General features: G+C 36.6%; 2 non-coding genes across 2 annotated transcripts; both read left to right on the forward strand.

Moving 5' to 3' along the window:
* The first annotated feature begins 2,653 nt into the window (after window positions 1–2,653).
* Window positions 2,654–2,760, forward strand: LOC112086304. Its single transcript, XR_002899426.1, has one exon. It is a non-coding gene; the product is annotated as a small nucleolar RNA R71 (small nucleolar RNA).
* Window positions 2,761–7,254: 4,494 nt separating this feature from the next.
* On the forward strand, window positions 7,255–7,358 carry LOC112086340. Its single transcript, XR_002899462.1, has one exon. It is a non-coding gene; the product is annotated as a small nucleolar RNA R71 (small nucleolar RNA).
* Window positions 7,359–21,294: the final 13,936 nt, after the last annotated feature.

The raw sequence follows: 21,294 nt of genomic DNA on the forward strand, positions 1-21,294 counted from the left end.
GAAGGAGGATCTTTTGCTGCAAAAAGCCTTTGAAATAAGTTAAAGTAAGGAAGTCTAGAACAAAAACGGTTTAGTGGGGGTTTGGTAGTGTGTTTAAATTCTAAAAACGAAATCTTAAAAGAGAATACGGAAATTAAATGGCGTAATAACTAAAATTAACGAAAATAACTAAAAATAATAAAAACGGATATTCTAATGCTTAAATGAAAATGAACTAAAAAGGAAAGACAATATTGAATTAAAGCTTAAAGAAAATCGGTGTAAAACAATGGAGAAGAAAGCGTTGGGCTTCAGGGAAGTTTTCTCAGGGGTACGAACGATTCAAAACATTGCTAGAGAGGAAATTTTGTAAGATCTTAGCTTAAACTTATCGAACTGGAGTCACGGACGTATGAATACACCACTGCCGTGATCATAGACAACTATCTCTCTCAACCCTGACCAGTAGGTTTCCACTCTGGCCCTGGAAGAGAAAAGATGCATTATGTTTAAGACTCGTCCTAATTCACAAATCGCCCATAGGTAGGTTTCCACTCCTATGTTTGTTTTGCTCTCCCAAACTAGATCTGATTCCTGATGAACACTTTCGTGTCACCAAGCATCTGGATCAGATTGTAGTTCATGACGCTACCTTCATGCAGTAAAAACGAATTCAGAAGAAAAAGTTCTAAGATTCAGCTCAATAGCCAATGGAATCCTCACCGAACATATAAATCCCCATCGAAAATCCCTTAATCCCAACAATAAAACTACTCAGACATAATGAACGAAATCAAAGACATAATATTAAGAAGTAGAATAGAAACCGAAATTGAAAAAGAAAGAACAAGGGTTCAAGAGAACAAATCTCTCTCTCCCTAAAAGCTAAAGCAAAAACAATAAGAATATGAAGTAAATATTTCGGTGGTGATAGGTTACACGATTTCTAGGGCTCCCAAGAAATGTATTTATAGTGCTCAAGACCTCTCTGGACGTCACTTAGGGTTTCTCCAAATGTGGGCTTCAGAAATGGGCTTTTTGGGCTCGGAGGTTGAAGGCCGCGGTCGGGACAAGTGTGACCTCGGTGGATGAGTGGTTTGCCGCGGTCGCGATGCTCCTGACCGCGGGAAAATGCTTGTTGGCCGCGGGTGGAAGTGCTGGCCAGCTGGTTTATGGGACATCTTGCTCTTCGCGTATCTTTTGATTGAACCGTTGGATTGCCAAGCTGTAAAGTGCACTGGAAAGCTGATACTTCCATCTTTAAGGTCTCCAAATTTGAGCTGAATCAGACGGTGAGAAGGCCTTCAATCAGGGGTAAACTTCTGACGGTTTGACTTTGAGCTGAAATCTGATTTTCTATCCATTTTGTTAAGCTTTTCCCTAAGTTACCTGAAAAGAGTCTTGGAACTACAAATACTAGAAAAACGTGATAAAAGTACTTAAAAGCAATTAAAAACATAGAAAAAGTATTTCAAAACGATCCATAAAAGTGGTCAAAATACGGTGTTATCAGTGTCTCATTCAGAGCCTTCTCAAACACAGCTTTTGCCTTGTCTACAAGCTGCTTCTTGAATCTCCCTGGAAATCGGAGCTTGGGTTGGTATGGAGGTGGTGGAACATATAGCTTTTCTGGTTCAGATTCCTTTTCCACCTCTTTACTCTTTTCTTTCCTTGATCTTTCAGCAACTTGATCATCTTTTAAGGCTGCCTCCCCCTCAGTTTGATCATTGTCCTCAATGATCACATTGTTGTGCTCAATACCAGGTAGCTCTTTGCCACTTCTCAGTGTAATGGCTTTAGCATACTCTTTGGGGTTGGGTTCAGGCTTATCAGGTAGTTGGCATTGGTTCCTTGAGCTAGAGGCCTGATTTTGCTTCAATTCCTTGATGTCCTGCTGCATAGATGCATACTGACTTACAAACACTTGTTGACCCTGAAGCAGCTGTTGTAGAATCTCAACCATATCTGCCCCATCTGTGGCTGCTGGTGGACAGGTGCTGACTGAAACTGATGCTGAACCGGCGGCTGCTGCTGGAACTGTGGTGGACCAAACCCTGGTGGTCCCTTTGGCTGCTGCTGTGAACTGTAACCAGAACTCTGAAGTGATTGCTGATGCTGACTGTAACCCTGATTCTGAGAATACTGATTCTTTGGTTGAAAAGACCCTTGAAAGTTGTTCTTGGGAACAAAATTCTGTGGACCTTGAGAGGTAGCATAGACTTGGTCTTGTGAGTTTGCTACATTGGTATTCCTGTAGGAAAGGTTCTGATTGGCATTGGCATACTGATACCTTTGGAACCTCTGATTCCCAATATAGGTAAGCTCTTCCTGAGTAAGACCCTCTTCACTGATGTTCTCAAAGCATTGAGAAGGTTCCTCATACTCTCCTACAAAGTGCATTGGCTTTTGAGTGGACAATAACACCTTGCCCAGCTTGTTTTCAAGTGTTTTAAAATCCTTCTCATACCTTTGATCCCTGCTTGAACTCTCACTCCTATTTGCTCTATCAAAGTCTTCACCATCAGTATCGTTGCTCATTGCTAAGTTCTCAACCAGCTCTAAAGCAGCATGAATCTCCTTTCCCAGAAAATTTCCATTGGAGGCAGTATCCAGCTGGTTCCTTATCTTGGGAAGAGCTCCTCTATAAAGTGTGCTGAGAAGAGAAGCCTCACTAAACCCATGGTGTGTGCATTGGTTGGTGTAGCTCCTGAATCTCTCATATGCTTCACCAAAACTCTCATTGCTATGTTGAGTGAAGCTGGAGATTTGGTTTCTTAGCTTTGCTGTTCTTGAAGTTGAGAAGAACTTAGATAGAAATGCCTGCTTGCATTGCTCCTAGGTCTGAATGGAGCCTCCTGGGAGATTCTTCTCCCATTGGTGTGCTTTGTCACCAAGACTGAAGGGAAATAATCTGAGCTTGAAACTGTCTTCAGATACTCCATTTATCTTTGTCAAGTCACACACTTTATCAAATTGATACAAGTGTTCCAAGGGATCTTCCATTGCCAATCCATGGAATTTTGAGTTTTGGACCATATTCAGTAATGATGCCTTCACTTCAAAATTGTTGTTTTGCACAGGTGGTGCTTGAATTCCAGATCCATACTGATGAGCATTGGCCCTGTCATTCTCTCCAACATAGACCTGTGGCTGCTCATATCTCCTTTGTTGGTGTTGGAAGGGCTGATGGTGGTGCACTTGTTGTCTTTGCTGTACATTGGCCTGATGCCTCTGCTGATGAGCTGGAGCTTGTCCCTGGTGGACATAAGCTTGCTGTTGATGCTCCTGTTCCTGCTGAACATTACCCTGATGGAACCTTAGACCAGCTCCATTACCAGCTGCATTACCAACTCCATTACCCTGAGCCTGTTGCTCCTCCTGAGCCTGGTGCTCAATGTCAACCACATGCTCTCTTTGATCTTCCATGTCAGCCTGATCAGTCTGCCTTCCACGCCTATCCCTTCTCCTCCTTGGGACCAAAAGATTAATGTTGTCGTTTAAGGGGAAAGGTGGACCACAGCTTCTTGATCTGGACCTGGTGTTCATGCACCTGAAACTCACAACCAGAACTTGAAAGAAATTAGAAAACACAAAAGAAAATGCTTGATCTCAAGAAATGACACAATCTTAATGCTATCACACTTTGGCAACGGCGCCAATTGATAAATTAGAATTTTCAAGGCTCTAAATGAGGGGTTATCAATCCCTTTTGTCACTTTGCAGTACAAAGGGTATCAATCCATCATGTGTAGACACTAAGATGCAGGATCAGTTCTTAATTCAATCCAAATGAGTAAGGTTTTGATGTTATTTCTACTAAACAAACTTAAAACAAGAATTAAAGCTAATGATCAACTTAAACAAGAAAATGACAGGTGGTATGAATATGAGATGATGGAAGCATGAGATTCTAGACATGATAGTTGGCTAGGGTGCTTTGATGCTAAATCAGGAATGCTAATGACAATGATGAGACATGATTCAAGTGATTTAGAACTCTAATCTAGATTAATCCTCTCATGAAGGCATTAACCTCTATACTAATCCATTTTCAAACCAAATCATCATTTGTGAAATATGAATTGATAGATAAGAGTTTTTAGGCTCTTAAGGGCTACCAATCCCCTTGTCAAAGTAGTATAAGGGGTGTCAATCCAAGAATGTGGAAGCTAGACACTAGACTATATGAACTGATTCTTAATTCAAGCAAACAAATGAGGTTTGGTTTGAACTAATGATTAGAACAAGAAACTAAACAATATTAAGAGAAGATAACAATGATAAACAAAGCAAACAAAGACAAGCAAATAACAAAATGAGGATGTATGCAATATGATGAAACTAAGGCCTTAGACAGGATATTGGATTAGGGTGCATCAATGCTAAACCAGGGAGCTAATGAACCAGTAATCACACAAAGCCATTCAACTTAGAACTCAGCATTAGATTAATCCTCTCATGAAGGTATTAACCTTTACACTAATCCACTTTCATACCAAATTCCCATTTGAGAAATATGAATCAATGAGCATTAAACATCAGTTCTAATATGTCATTCACAGACAAAACAATCATTTTCATTGTCTTGATGCATGAACCTCTAATTAGCTTGGTTCAGGCATTTCATCAAACACTTTTGGTGCATGAAATGCCTATGATCTAGACCCAAGTGATGTTCAAGGATCTAGCTTTAAGAATAGCTAATAAGAAAATGGAAAATGCATGATCTAACTCCTAAACTCCCTAATCTAACATCTTTTCACCCTAATCTACCTATCTAAGACCTTATGAAAGAAGTACTCACTAATCATGATTAATACACTTAATCCTTTGCAAGATGTGATGTTAATCATGATTAGAAGCTTTGAATGATGAAAATAAATGGAAAAGAAACAGCCTTTAATGATTCAAGACGTGATATCTCTTCCCAAAATCTGGGTTTTACACAAAAGAGGCAAAGGAAACTAAGAGAGAATCAGTTAAAAGATAAGATCTAGGGTTTTTCTCCCAAAAAACTTGACAACATCCATGAGATTAGGGTTTAGTCTCCTTTGACTTTCGATTGAGTTTTTAGCATTATCCTCTAGATTTATCTTGTGCATATAAAGATCTGGGGAGATTCCAGGTATGTCATCAAGTGAATATCCTAAGGCTTTTCTATGCTTTCTCAGCTCAGTCAACAGCATTGTGGTTTCTTCTTCCGTCAAACCAGAGTTTATTTTGACAGGATAAGTAGAATTTGGTCCAAGGAAAGCGTACTTAAGTCCGATGGGAAGAGGTTTAAGCTCGACTTTAGGGGCTTTAAGCTTGCTCCAAGGATCATTAATTGCTGCAGCAGTGTCTTTAGGAGGTGTATGAATGTTTGTTTGGTCCTTAAGATCTAGATAGTTTAGAGGTTTCCTATAAGTTTCGGACTTATCAAGCATACGTGCGCATTCACTCGAAATTCCTTCAAGGAAATTGCGTTCATCTTTTGCGGGCGAAAGCGTGACACTTAAAGGGTTGTCTAGAAGCAGATCTTCATAGACTTCCTCAATAATTCTGTCTAACTCATCAACCCAACAAATTTTGCCATCCAGAGTCGGTTTATCGAAACTTTTGTTCATGTCAAACTGCATAACTAGGCCGGCTAGATGAAGGTCTATTTTTCCTTCAGGAACATTGATTATGGCTCTGGCTGTAGATAGGAATGGTCGTCCAAGAATAAGTGGATCTTTAGGTTCTCTTTCTAGTTCTAGAACTACGAAATCAGTGGGGATGGAACATTTTTCGATTTCGACAGGAACATCAATTAAGAGACCTATAGGTTGTCTAACAGAACGATCAGCTAATACTAAGGAAATTTTAGTGGGCTGGAAAGTGTGATGTCCTAAAAGTTTTGCTACTGAAAGAGGAATCATATTTATGCTAGATCCTAAATCATAGAGAGCACGCTCAAAAGCTACATCATTGATGGTGCATGAAAGTACAAAGCTTCCAGGATCGTTTTTCTTTTCAGTGATTCGGCTTTGCAGGATAGAACTACATTCATAGGTTATCATCATAACACCTTCTTCAAGAGTTAAAGAATTTGTTAGAATACCCTTCATGTATTTTCTTAAAGCAGGAATCATAGCACAAGCTTCTACGAAAGGTAATCTCACATTTAACTGATCGATTAGCTCTTTCAGCTTAGCTTTTTCTTTCTCTTTCTTAGGGGCTCTTAAGGCTCTAGGATATGGAGGTTTAGGTTTATAGACACGAGTTGGTGGAGGTGGAATCGGATCTTCTCCGAGGATTTCCCGGGATGAATCTTCTGTTACTTCTTCTCCATCCTTTTCTCCTACCACTTCTTTTTCAACATTTTCAATCGTGATTCTTTCTCTTTCTTTTTCCTTTTCCTTACCCTTTTCCTCATCTTCGGGATCTTTACGAAATTCAGGCTCTTTGTAAGCTAATCCACTCCTAAGTGTGATAGCTTTCACATGATCGGAGGGATCTGCTTCGCTTGAGCATTCGAAAGATTTTTCACTTGGCTCCTCCTCAGAATTATCTATGTTTTTGGAATTAGTTTTGATCATCAGGCTAAGGAGGGTGGATAATTTTTCATTAAAATCTTCTTGCATCGTTTTTAGTTCAGATCTAAGTTCACTAATTTTTACTGACCTAGATTTTTCAAGCTCTAGAATCTTTTTGTTTAGGTTTTCAGCTTCAGAAGAGGAAAAACTAGGATAGAAATTGCAATTAGATTGAATAGCCAAGATTGGTACGGAAGGTGGTTTCAAGACAAGTTCGGAAGACAATTTCCCGCGGTCAGAAGGCTCGCGACCGCGGTGAAACAGGTCTTGGCCGCGGTTAGCATCATCACGACCGCAGTGAAAGCTTGCTTGGCCGTGGTCCGGATGAATAGACCCGCAGTGATCAGAAATGAATGGAAAATCTTGAATTTGGTAGACTTCTGCAGTGTTAACCATCCCTTGATCATAAGAATCCATTGGGTTGTCCCAACCGTCAAAGTTACACGTATTGTGTACCTTATTTGGTTGTTGCAATCCAAGATGACTCATTATGTGATGGAGACACTTCATAACTTCCGAAATTTCTTCTTTCTTCTCAGGAAGTGCAGAATTACCAAAAGTTACTTGATTTCGGATGCTGCTTGCAAAAATTTTAATGAAAACGTGAGCATCTTCTACAGATCTAGTTGAGAAATCTCCATTACTTGCTGTGTCAAAAGAGTGTCGTAACTCTGGAGTTATACCGCGATAGAAGATACCCAGCAGGTATTCCTTGGTATATCCATGGTGTGGACAGTCTCTTTGGTATTCCCTAAATCTTTCCCAAGTATCTTAAAGATCTTCATCTTCTTTTTGTTTAAAAGTTCTTTGATAACTAAGAGTTTTCACTCTTTGTAGAGGTTATCAATCCCCTGTCTTGTAGTACAAGGGGTTATCAATCCAAACTTGTGTGTGAGACACTAGTCTATGTTACTTGTGATCTTAAGTCAAGATGAACAGGTAAAGGTTTTTGCTAATCTACTTAACAAGCAACTAAACATGAAAATGAAGCAAAGGATGAGATTTAAACTAGCTGAAGATGCAAGTGATTAATCGTAAATAAGCAAATGATTCGGATGATGATGATATATGATAAAGGCAGAGGCTTTAGACAGGATACATGACTCGGGTGCTTCCAAGCTAGACTAATAAGTTAATGAATCAGATTTATCAAGCGGTTTCATTTAACATGAACTCAAAGTATGTTAATCTTCTCATGAAAGTATTAAACATCTAAACTGATCCTCTTTCATACCAAAATCCCTTTGAGAAGCATGAATCAGTCAGCATTAAGATTCAATTCAATAAGTCATTTAAGAGAACAAACTATCACTCTCGCGATGAAAGACTCTTAAACCCTTAACCGAGTGGTTCAGACATTTCTACAAACACTTTTGATGCGAGATATGTCTCAGATCTGAACCTTAAGTGATGTGCTTGGATCCAGCTTAGAGATCTCGTCGGTTAAAGAATGAAAGATGCAAGACTAGACCCCTAAACTCACTAATCTATCATGAAAGCACCCTAATCTACCTATCTAAAGCCGCTTAAACGACTACTCACTGATCATAACGAGCTCACTAAGTCCTTTGCAAGATGTGTAGCTAGTCATGATAAGGAGTTTAATGCTGAAGAATAAAAGAAATAAAGCAAGTTTTTTAGCCGATAACGACCACCGGATAGCGATTTTGGCCGATGTTTCGGTCCAGCCGGTACGAGTTTTCGCCGAGAAATTTCTCCAAGCGGCTTTCACCATTTTTGACCCTTTCCTTCACCGTTTTCACCTCTGATCCTCCTCTTGAGCTCCAAATAGCCTCCAAAGCACCTGATAAAGACTTCAAAACATGCAAAACTCTTTGGGACCTAATGCGAATCCTAAAACCTATTTTGATACCTAAAGACTCAATATACATGAGAAAACACATGAGATGGACTCTAAAATGCAGCCTAAATGATGCAAAATATAGACATATCATTCTTATCTTGTTTCTTAAGAGATTTGAACGATTTCTAGTGTAAAAACGATTTAGGAAAGCAGTTCTACACGCTGCCCACGTTTTTAGTGAAGCAGGTGGCAAAGATTTTAGCCATTTGCTGGCATTATCTCTAAGAGAGAATGGGAAAAGACTACACTTGTGGTAATCCCCATTTGCTGTAATGGTTGCACATAATTCTTCAAACGTCTCGATATGGTCAATCGGGTGTTCCGAATTGTAACCATGGAATTGATTTTGTTGAACTAAATGGATATAGGGTACCTTAATTTCGGTTTTGCCATCCTCTGGTAAGGCTGGTTGAATAGCTCTTCGATCTCCCATGAACTTTTCGAGTGAATCGAAACTTCCAATCAGTTCATCATCATCTTTGTGTTTGACGGATCCGATTAGCTCATTGTCATCATAAATCGGTTTTTCAAACTCATCATCAGTCAGGTCATCGTCACTTGGATCACCATTCACACGATTTGGTGGATCACCAAGAGTCTCGGGAACATGTTCCCGGTCTCTCATTGCAGAGAAACCTGAAAAATTCAAAAGAAAAGTAAAAGTAAACAAGTGCTCTAATGGATTTAAGCTAGGATTCGCAACGAAACAAATCAAAGTCCCCGGCAACGGTGCCAATTGATGCGAGTGTAAACGCGGGGTTGTTGTTTTCATTTTACTAAGCTTCAGGTTTTAAATTTATAACCCCTAAATATCTGCAAGTGCACAGATGTGCGCTGTAGTACTTAGGGTATCGATCCACAGAGACTTAGTTGTTTCAGTACGAATTCACGGCAATGCTTAAATCAGATTAGAACTAAACAGGTTTTGGTTTTGGTTTTGGGTTTTGGTTGTCACTAAATCTAAACTAGAAAGCAAGTAAAAACTAAAGAGCAATTGAAAACGAAAGCAAATCAAAGCAAGTAAAATCGATTAAACAAAAGCGAATGAAGGCAAGTAAATAGCGATTGAAAAGCAAATAGAATTGAAGGTTGTAAGCAATTAAAGACAAACATTAGGGCTCAAGGGGTATTCGCAGGGGTTCATGGACTAAGCTATGTCGATTTTAACCAAGTGATAAAGGTAATCAACTACGTATGTTTTAGAACTCGAGGCACGGAAGTATGAATAGCCTACTTTCGCAGCACTAAACAACTATCTCTCGCAACCCTGATCAGTAGGTTTCCACTCTGATCCTGGAAGGGAGAAGATGCAATAGCAGAACAAGACTCATCAATATTCACAACTCAACTACAGGTAGGTTTCCACTCCTATAGAATTATTGCTCGTTTCATCCTAGTTCAGACAATCAATGAAAGCTTTCGCAACATATCATATCAGATCGGCTTCTAAGTGGCCAGCAAAGAATCACGCAGTAAGATTAAAGGCAAACGAAGAACATCGAGAAGATTATAAATCCTACATTTATCAATTCATAAGCAAAGACACATGAAATTCCCATTGAAAAATCCCTTTAAACCCAACTGGGTAACTACTCAAACATATTGTAAACAATCATCACAGAGTATTGAAAGTTGCAGGAAATTAAAGAAAAGAAGGAAGAAGAACGAAGAACGGAATCGCAGATGGAGGCGCGATGATGCTCTCCTCGACGGCTCCTCCTTCAAAGGCGGTGGCCTCCTAGGGTTTCTCACACAAAAATCTCTATCTCTCTCTCTCTAATTTTGTCTCTCCTTCGATTCCCCTCTTTAGAATGACCTAAAGAGGGTATTTATAGCTTCTGGGGTGGTCCTAGACACTTAGGGCTTCAAAAATAATGAAAGGAATTGATCTGAGCTTTAATTAAGTCGTCTGGAACGACCAAGTTCCGCGGTCGCGGTGGCTCTACCCGCGGGAAAACAGGTGTTGGCCGCGGTCCCGGCACACGGCTCTCTTCCGGAACTGAATTTTCTGTCATTCTTGCATCGGGAGTATCTGAAGATCTAACCGTTGGATTGTCTCCAATCTAAGTGCATTAGAAAGCTGGTTGGATCCTCTATATTGTCTCAACTTTTGGAGGTGATCGGACGGTGAGAAGGTCTTCATCGCTTGTCATACTTCTGACAGTCTGCATTTATCCAAAATTGCTCATTTGTTCCAAATTGCATATCTTTTGCCCAAGTTTCCTGTAAAGTCTTTTGAAACTCTAAAACATTGAAAACACTTTAAAAACCATTGAAAACAGAGTTAAAACACCTGCATAAGACATAATTATGATCCATAAAAGTGGTCAAAATACGGTGTTATCAGTTACCGGTTGTAGAAACAGAAGGGTTTGGAGTGTCGATTGGTAATGGTCAAGTGGTATCAGGAAGGGGTAAATGCGAAGAGTGGAGGGTCGCTATACAAGAAGTTAATGTGGTACAGGATTTTCTGTTGTTTGAGTTGGGCACCTCAGATGTGGTCTTGGGATATCTGTGGCTGGTGTCATTGGGAGAAACCAGGATTAACTCGGGGTTGCATGTCTTACGTTTCCAGGTTGATCAGCATTTGGTGACACTGAGGGGTGATCAGCGTTGTTACGAGCTCAAATATCTTTGCAGACCATGGAGAAGGTGTGGCCAGAAGGAGAGTTGGCGTGTCTTCTGGAATTATCTGAGTTGTTTGTGGATGGCAATAAGAAACAGTCTGCGACACAAGACAGGAAGGTCCGAGAGGTGTTTAGCAGGTATCAGAAGGTGTTCCACATGCCTAAAGGTTTACCACCCAGTAAAACTAGAGAACATGCTATTACCTTGCTAACCGGAGCAGCTCCCATTAACCTACGACCCTACTGTTACTCGTATGATCAGAAGAATGAGATTGAGAGATTAGTCAAGAAGATGTTGGATGCAGTAATAATATGCCCAAGTATCAGTCCTTACTCAAGTCCCGTCCTGTTGGTGAAGAAATAGGATGGAGGCTGGAGATTTTATGTGGACTACAGGGCGCTTAACAAGGAGACAGTGGCTGACCGATATCCCATACCGATCATAGAAGAGCTGTTGGATGAATTGAAGGGAGCAACTATATTCTCTAAGCTTGATTTGAAATTGGGGTATCACCAGATAAGAGTGAAGATTAATGATGTGGAGGGAACTTCTTTTATAACTCATGAGGGCCATTATGAGTTTTTAGTCATGCCTTCTAGACTGACAAACGCTCCTGCGACATTTCAATCGGTAATGAATGAGATCTTTAAGCCATATTTGAGGAAGTTTGTGTTGGTACTTTTCTACAATATATTGGTGTACAGCCCGAGCTTGGAGATGCATGTGAAGCATTTGGAGAAGGTGCTTAAGTCACTGGCTCAGCACCGGTTTTACGCGAATGAAAAGAAGTGCTCTTTTGGGCAGAGGGAGATTTCGTATTTGGGGCATTTGATTTCGGGAAAAGGTGTTGCTGCTGATCCAGAGAAGATAGAGGCGGTGAAGTAGTGGTCCACTCCCAAAAATGTCACTGAACTAAGGGGATTTTTGGGCCTCACAGGATACTAGAGGAGGTTTGTGAAGGATTACGGGAAAAAGCCAAGGCCATTGACTGCACTCTTGAATAAAAATGGTTATGCGTGGAGTGAGGAGGCTGGAGTGAGGAGGCCACCGCAGCTTTTCAGTTACTCAAGGAAGCAATGATGACTTTGCCAGTTCTTACCTTACCAGATTTTAACCAAACCTTCGTGATAGAAACAGATGCATCTGGTAATGGTATTGGCGAAGTAATATCCCAAGGTAATCGTCCCATAGCTTACATCAGCAAAGGGTTCTCGTAGAAGGGCAGGAGGAAGTCAGTGTATGAGAGAGAGCTGCTTGCGATTGTCTTTGCCACAACAAAATGGAGGCATTACTTGGCGAGCAACAAGTTTGTAATCTGAACTGATCATCAATATGAATTAAATACGAACTATTTACAAAATAAAGTATAAGAATGATTACCAAGCAATAACCTCCTAAACATCTTTCAAACAGTTTACACATTTCCATAACGGAGGGTTAGTGTTACCGGGTTTCTCTGGAATCAGATAAACTTTTTTATTGCAAGTCTTGCATGCAATGTAATACCAACTATTGCTATTGGCTATCGAAGTCACACTGACCAATGTTACATACTTGCCAACCTACAAATTACAAATACACCTCGAATGTATCAGATACATAACGAAACTCAACTGAATAATAAATAAAAGTTACAAAAAATAACAAAACAAATAGACATAACGTGCTAGCATTTTGAATACCATTCAATGTTCTCCTGGTGATGTTATCACCATAAAATTCTTGCATCAAGATCGGAAAATTGGTTTTTTCATACTTGAAGAATGAGTAGGTGTTATTCTCATACCCAAATTATGTGACCGTGCATAAATCTACATAAAGTTAATACAAAATTAAATTACATACTTAAACTTTCTATTTTGTGCTAAATCATACATTCGAGTTAACAGTGTTATTAATCTGTTAACTCTTGCCTACGTGGACAACACGTGTGAAATGACTGTGTTTAAAAATCTTTAAACAGAATTTAGAAATTGCACAAACGACATCATTGTGGTCTCTCTAATTAAACGTCGTCGTTTTGAAGAAAAATTAATAAAAACCATAGAAGAGACGCCGTTTCACTCCCACTTCATCTTCAACCTCTCCACCTCGACACCCTAGAAACACGCTCACCCCTACTCGAACCAGGTCCGTCTCACTTCTTCTTCTGATTATGATTGTGATTATATATGTTTGAAGATTGATTGATCTTGAAATAAAAGTGTGTTTTTGGATGTTTGAAGGTTCGATCTGGTGATTTTCTGTGGGAGTACGAAGGAGAACTTGGCTTCTGGGATCTTCCATCCCTTCGTCTCTCAACCGAATACAAGAAAGAAGGGAACTTTAAAATCAGGCTTCTCTTCTGAATATGAATATAAGTCAAGAGGTTTGATAGTTACCAGTAAATCACCAGCAGAAATAGCTGATGTAGTGAGCCAATTACAGAAAACGAGAAACAAATAGTGCTTGAAGTACTCCTTGTTCAACCCATATGGCACTCTCGTAATCTTTTCCTGCAAATTACATGCAAGAATCAATCTCATATCAAACAACAGCATAGACTCAAACCATATGGATAGAAAAACAAAACAACAGCTTGCACTTGTAACTTAGATAACTAGGAGTGAGAAAAAATAAAGGATTCACTTTTATGAATTCCTAGTTTTTTTTGCAATTCCACAAGATACACGCTTTTATGAACTAAGAAAAAAAACCCACCAAGTTTCTTCCATTAATTTAATTTAAACAAAAGAAGCGAATCCAGAGGAAAGAGAAAGAGTAAGAGATGTGGAGAAGACCATAGATTACGATTATGATTCCGGACGAAAACAGTTTTCCATAGCTTCTTCTCCTTTGCTTCGTTTACTGAATCATCAGACTCAGCCATTTTTCCTTTAACGATTTGATTCTCTCTCTCACATACACACATCTACATGTTCTGGGATGTCGAGGTTGAAGAAGAAGTGGGAGCGAAACGACGTCTCTTCTGTGCTTTCTATTAATTCTTTTTTTCAAAACCATGTTTTTTAACTATGGAGACCACAACGATGTCGTTTTGTGCAATTTTTAAATTCAGTTTAAGAATTCTTTAACACAGTCATTTCACATGTGTCTTCCATGTAGGAAAAAATTAACGGATTATTAACAATGTTAAGTCGAATGTAGGATTTTGCACAAAATGGAAAGTTTAGGTATGTAATTTAAATTTTTATTAACTTGATGTACATTTATGTACGGTCACATAATTCGGGTATGAGAATAACACCTATGCATACTTCAGGTATGAAAAAGCCAATTTTCCCATCAAGATCTCACTAGAATTTTTAGGAGCGTCATCATCGACTGGTGTATATATTTATCGTTTGGCAACCTAGAACAAACAAATCAACAAATGTGAAAACTATGGCAAATATTTTATATAATAAATCCAATAAATATAAAAAGATTAAAAGGGACATACGCTGATCGAAACCTAGCTGTATATGTTGTAACTGGATTGAGCAAGATAAGAGTCGTCTTGAACGCATTCGAAAAACTAACCTCTTCTGTACAAAAAAAACTATCAATCGAATACGAAGAATGTAGTAATGTTAAGAATAATTTAATCAAGTACGCACCATGATACTCTTTGATGCAAGCAAGTCTGATCAGAAACAAAACAACTGATCCAGAATTACGCTTAACGTAATCAGACACTTGTTTTGCATAATCACCCCAGAGAGTACAATGTAACTGTAAATCACTGATACATACAAAGAATAATATAAACCATAATAATTATGTAAGCAAGAGGAATAATAACTTATCAATAAAAATAATAAGATCAACAGGAGAAATAACAAAAACTAAGTTTAAAGTAAAGAACAATGAACTGGTCTTGTATCCCTGAGAGATATTTTGAGCCGGGAATGGCGCTTTCCTTGAGCCACAACATTCTCAACGTGACCAACACGAATGATCTGACCAATTGTATCTAAAAAGCCCAAGAGTTATATGTAAAATATGAACAAAAGGAAGAAAGTCAATAAAAAATTAAGTGAACACACTTATCAAGTAGCTCTTATCAAGATCATCTGATAGGATCTCCGGGAAACTCTTTAAAAATTTCTCGGCAACTTCCGTGGGGAATTCTTTACATTTTTGAACAACAGTTGTAGCATAAAAGACGATCTTGTAAAGTAAGCGACCGGTTCGAAACTCACTATTATAATCTACAACCTTAAAAGTGTTTATAGTTACTGCTTGTCCTTCAATGAAATCCTTACGAAAAGCCTTGACAAAGTCCTTTTAAACAGAAGCATGAATCCTGTCACCCTAATATCTCAACAAACAATAAGAATTTCATGAGTAACAAAAAAATGATATAAATATACAACGATACTGATTGATAAATATAAGATAATATTATTTACAAACCTCTCGATCAACCAACACCATCTCAAGCGAACTCCCACCCTTTCCCTTGAACCCATCCCAAATCTTAACAACACTAACATTTATCACATAACTATCGGACAGTGGATTAAGATCACGCAGCAGAACCGAAGTCGACGACTTTCTTTTAAAAAATCGATATTGGTCAAAGATCTAGGAAGTAATAAGACGATGAGCAAAGTTGAAGTTGACTGGACAGATAATGTATGTATATATATACTCTAAAGAACCATCATAATAATATAAAATAAGCAGATCATAATCTCTAATATTTTGGAAATTAAACTTTAATAATTTAGAAATTATAGATAAAGGTAACTCATAGAATATATACTTTTTAGAATAGAATAATTTAGGATAACATCAAAAAATATAAAAAGAATATTTCCAAAAATCTAAAAATTATCTATATATAATTTTAAAATAATAGACAATGTAATATAGATAATATACTAAACTCCATAAAGCTATATATATATATATGATAATGTTAGACAATGCAAACAGGAATATTTTCATTATTAAAAAGGAATTTTAAACAGGTTTCAAAATTCATCTTTTAATACATAAAAGTAATAAACAACATGGAAATTAAAAACTATTATGAGGAATAAACCGGTTTTACCTAGCAAAATAGCAAAAAGATAACCATTGATGTAGTATAGATATTATACTGTATCTTTCAAAAATATAAATTTCTAGGATAATATTGAACGATTTAAAACCAACGATATTATCAGTATATAAATAAAGCTTAGATGTTGTTATCCTTAAATATATGAATATAGGATGATATATCGTCTAACAAATCTAAAAAAAAAAAATTAGGATAATATATCGTCTAACAAATCTATAAGAAAATTAATTAAGTTATAACTCCATAACGTCTAATGGATTAATATATTTTTAAAGATTAGATACAAATAGATATGAATATGTTTTTAAGGTTAAAAAAAAAAATTCAGTATGACGCTTAATAATCAATTTTGGATTAGAAAGATAAGGCCAGTTTGATGATTGATAACCAATATATTTTTATACATTATGCTTAAACCACAAAATCAATCCCAAAATCCATCATTCAAGACTATTAAAAAGAAAAACTTTGCAAGTACTCCACATTCAAGATTATTTTTGTGTCACAAGTACTTATAAAATCTTCGCTAGTAATATAATTGTTATAACATTGAATAACAAATTGTTCAAATATAATAAAAAATATAATGTATCATTTTATGGAATATTCGAATATCGATTAATGCAATTTAATCAGCAGGCCTAAATCATCACTCGTTACCGATTTCCTTCCATGAGTCCAGTAGATTGTTCACCTCGGGAAGCTTTGGGTTTAACATAAGCTGCGTACAACTATAAGCCGTCTTAACTATCCAATTACCTTGTAAAATACACAAAAAAATTATACTAAGTGACCAATATTCAGATGATAAAACAACTTAAATAAAAACTCTATAAGGGAATTTATTCACCTTTAAAAAACTTGACCTCTGCAAAGCAAATGCTGCACATGATAAAAGGATCATCACATTTTGATAAACCCTAAAAGAACTGAAAACCATAAGGACACCTTAACCGACATGGTAAGCGACATCCCCTATAAAAGTACAGCTGATAAACATCAGAATATATAGGATAAATTGGTTTTTTAAACGATGAAATGTACAAACTAAAATATATAAGATATAATATACCTTTTGTTCTCTAACTCAAGATATACGTCACCGTTCATGTAACTCTCATAAGTTCTATCTTCATCGACGGAATTCCCAACAGTCATAACGCAGCCAATTAAATCTCAAATCAAAAAGAAAAAAAAAATATATACAGACATATAAATTCATACACATGACAATTGAAAAAAATTAAAAAATAATTAGTCTTACCAACACCGCATCGACCACAGTAAGAACCATTCAATATGCTCTCGAATTCAAGAAAAGAAAAGAAATTATCAAAATTGTCTTTCAAAACTTTGGTAAAAGTTGTGTGCAAATCCAAAACAATACAAAAAGGATGCGAAACGACTTTGGTATTCAACTCATTGTTGGGAAACACTCTAAAATTCCGCAACACCACCCAATCACCCTCAGCAAACAATGGACCAAAGTTACGAGCAACTTCAAAGTCTATAGTCTCTTGAACCTTAACACCCTATGAATTAACAAAAAAAAAGGACATCAGGAAAGTAAAAAATCTGATCCGAAAGTAAAAGACTGAACATATATTAAAAATTGTATATATTACTTCTTCGTCGGATAATATGAGGATAAAAGTCATAAAATTTCCTTCTGAGTCACCAAAAATCAAAGTACTATAGATTTCCATTTATATTTGGAATACAATACAACGTTTACATTTACAAAGTTGAATATACATAATTAAAAATGTGTGTTTGGAGAAGATGTTGCTTATTTTAAAGTCTGTTGTATTTTTTTCAAATTTTACATCTTTTTGATAAACAACGACATCTAGAGTAAATAATACCATTCATTGTGAAAGTATAAATGTTTCACATACATGCTAAGGAATATGAGGAAAAATCCTAAAAATTTAAAAAAAAACAAAAAGAAAAGAAAACATATGAATATCCGATCTCTGATCCAAAAACTGCAACCAAAAATAGTTCATAGCATCGTCTAGTATCCAAGCTGTACTCTGTCTCACGTACACAGTCTCTTATCCGGATATCTACGGTCATAAAAAAACAAAAACAACAAAGACATCAATCAAAATAAAATTCTTTCTCAACGTGACCAACTAAAAACATTTATATTAACCAAATAATAAATAAGTACATAAAAACATTTACATCCATATAAGGATCAAAACCGTAATAATCATCAGTTCCATGACCAGACAACACTTTATCATCTTCAGAATCAACAATCCCTGTACAATCAAAACAAATAAAAATGAAAACGTGATAGCATAACATATAACGTGGATATAGGACAACAAATAAGATATGGTTTAGTGTATATATATATCATTAATCCCGCTAGATTCACTGCTAAAAAAAAAACCAAGCATTTCTCTGAAAATCCCAATCAAAGGTGTAAGGAAAACGCTTGATCGAATTAACACGTTCACAACCTAAGATTAGAGCATGCATGATAAAACAAAAAGAAACACTAACGTAAAAGTTTTGTAATATAATATTACAATTCAAAGCACCAGGGCAGACGAGATTACCTCCTCTAGTCAATATTTTTTGATCAACAACAGATATATAAATCGTAGAATCACGATCTACGTAAACGAATAAAATATTAGCTCTTATCTGTAAAAACATTATATGCAAAAAGACATGCATAGGAAATTCAGAAGGCAAGACAGCGAACCTTCGATTATAGGATTGTACGACCGCAAAACCCAAGATTCGATACCCGAATCCATAAGCAACTCGCATGGATAACCTAAAACAAAACATAATTTAAAAAGTTGAAAAATAATTTAAATTGATTAGAACGAACACTAAAAAATTTTCTTAGATATATCGGTGAAAACATATGGAGTAACGTAACGGTAACCCGATAATCTGTTTTGTTAGACATTCAGGCTCAAGAGATCGCTAGGTTCATCCAATGAAGACGGTAACCATCAGTAGAAGTCTGGTTCTCTAAACCTAGTCATGGTATTTAACAAACTTTTTAAACAATAGGTCGTATTAAGTTTTAGAACTTTAAGTCTATACCCGTTGAAGTAGACGAAACTTCCCAACAAATCATCACTTTAGATGGATGAGCAAAGCTGTACTCAGAAGAACACATGGTTAGTATCAAATGCAAGTAAATAAACATCTTGAACGATTAGAAAACTCCGAAAAAGATGATGCTACTATAAACTCTAGAACACAACGAATAAAGTTCAAAAAGCGACATAAAAGAATACAGACTATTTATACACAGGGATAACCTAGGGTTTAAGCGAAGATGTATATCTTTGTGTGTTAGGGATGAATACAAAACTCGAGAAGAATATTTATATAAGATCACAATTAACATATTTTTCTCAAAAAAAATAACACGATTAAAATAAATCCGACCTCATCTCCACATAAACTAACAATTTTACTATTTTATGATCAGGTAAGGTTCGTTTCCGGTACAGGACCCTGAACTCGAACCCGCTATATAGATATAACAAATGTGGCTTCTTAACCACTCACCAATCTTTTTTTTTTTAAGTTTTTATCAAACTGTTTTGTATATATTTGATTGCGCCCTAGTTTTCTTTTTTAACGAATTGGGCTCTCTATATCCAGATTCATATTTGATCCGTAACGTTTTTGATATAAATTTCTCTAAAAAAAACACAAAAAATAAAGAAAACAAAAACGATCAATCACGTTGGTTGACCAATTAAAACACTACGATTTCATTAATCAAAACGACGTCCTAAAATGAGCTTTGAACCACGGTACGAATCACTTCGGAAATAATATAATGATGGAGATCGATAAAATGTACTTTTGAAAAGTAGTATGTAGTATTTTTAAGATTTCCCTGTTATTCTTTCTAACTATTCAAAAAAAAAATAAGTGACTTATTATGGGTAGTTTTTTTTTTTTTTGTCAACAGCTCAAGCACCTAAAACGGTTCGACAAGCCAAACCGGTGGTACCGAATTTAAATAAATCACGTCTTGCGGGTGGACACGAGTACTTCTTGCTAGATTGTCTGCATTCGAGTTCTTTTCGCGAGGGATGTGTGATAAGGAGAAAAAATTAAACCTGCCCTTCATCTTCCCAATCTCTTCTTAATGTATAGCAAAAGCTGTTCATTCTTCGGGTATAGACACCATTTTCACAACCTCTGCACAGTCCGTTGCAAACGCTACTGTTGTTATCTGATTCTCAAGCATACAATGTATAGCCCAAATTAGGCCTTCTGTTTCTGTATGCAATGGCGTAAGGCTGCGTCTCACATTGTGAGCATCCATAACTCTTTCCGTAGTCCCCTCATGAAAATAGTACCATCCTAGTTCCGCTTTTGGGTTTGTATCTTTCCAAAAGCCATCAATATAGCATCTTCCTCTACCATACCTTATTGGTGTTGCCAATGATTTTAGCGTACCACTTGCAGTGGAAACCGAGTCCTGCTCAGGCCTTTAAAGTAATCTTTAAAGTAACACGTGGATCTATATCCTTATTGAAAATACTTTCTCGTTCCGCGTTTTTCAAATATACCATACAATCTAGGCCTGGGCACATTATCCGAATCCGAACAATTTATCCGAATCCGACCCGAAAAAGAGAAATCGAACCCGAACCAAAACTGATAAAATATCCGAACGGTTTTTAAAATTTTAAATCCAAAAAATCGAAACCGAATCAAACCAAACCGAAAATCCAAATAGATATCCGAAATATCCAAAATACAATTATATACCCAAAATACTAACTACATTTAGACTTAATAACATAAAATTACAATTATAAATCCAAAATATGAAATATTTTTATTCTGAAAATGATGACAAAATCTACAATAATTTAAATATACTAAATTTTTTAGTTATATTTGTTAAATTTTGCCAAATTTTATTTGAATTTAACCAATTTTATTTAAATTTAATTATTTCTATTTAATTTTTATTATTTTTTGAATATCCGAACCCGATCAAATATAACCGAACCCAAACCGAAATTCCAAAATACCCGAATGGGTTTTAAATCTAAAAACCGAAAATCGAAAAACCCGAATTATCTGAACCGAACCCGAATGGATATCCGAACCGAACGTCCAGGCCTAATACAATCCATGAGAATGTTATATCATTCATTTTATTAGGGAGTTTCCAAAACAAATGATCCCAATTCAAAAAAATCGAT

The sequence above is a fragment of the Eutrema salsugineum genome, unplaced genomic scaffold (genome assembly GCF_000478725.1).
Source record: "Eutrema salsugineum unplaced genomic scaffold, Eutsalg1_0 scaffold_21, whole genome shotgun sequence".
Classification (NCBI taxonomy): domain Eukaryota; kingdom Viridiplantae; phylum Streptophyta; class Magnoliopsida; order Brassicales; family Brassicaceae; genus Eutrema; species Eutrema salsugineum.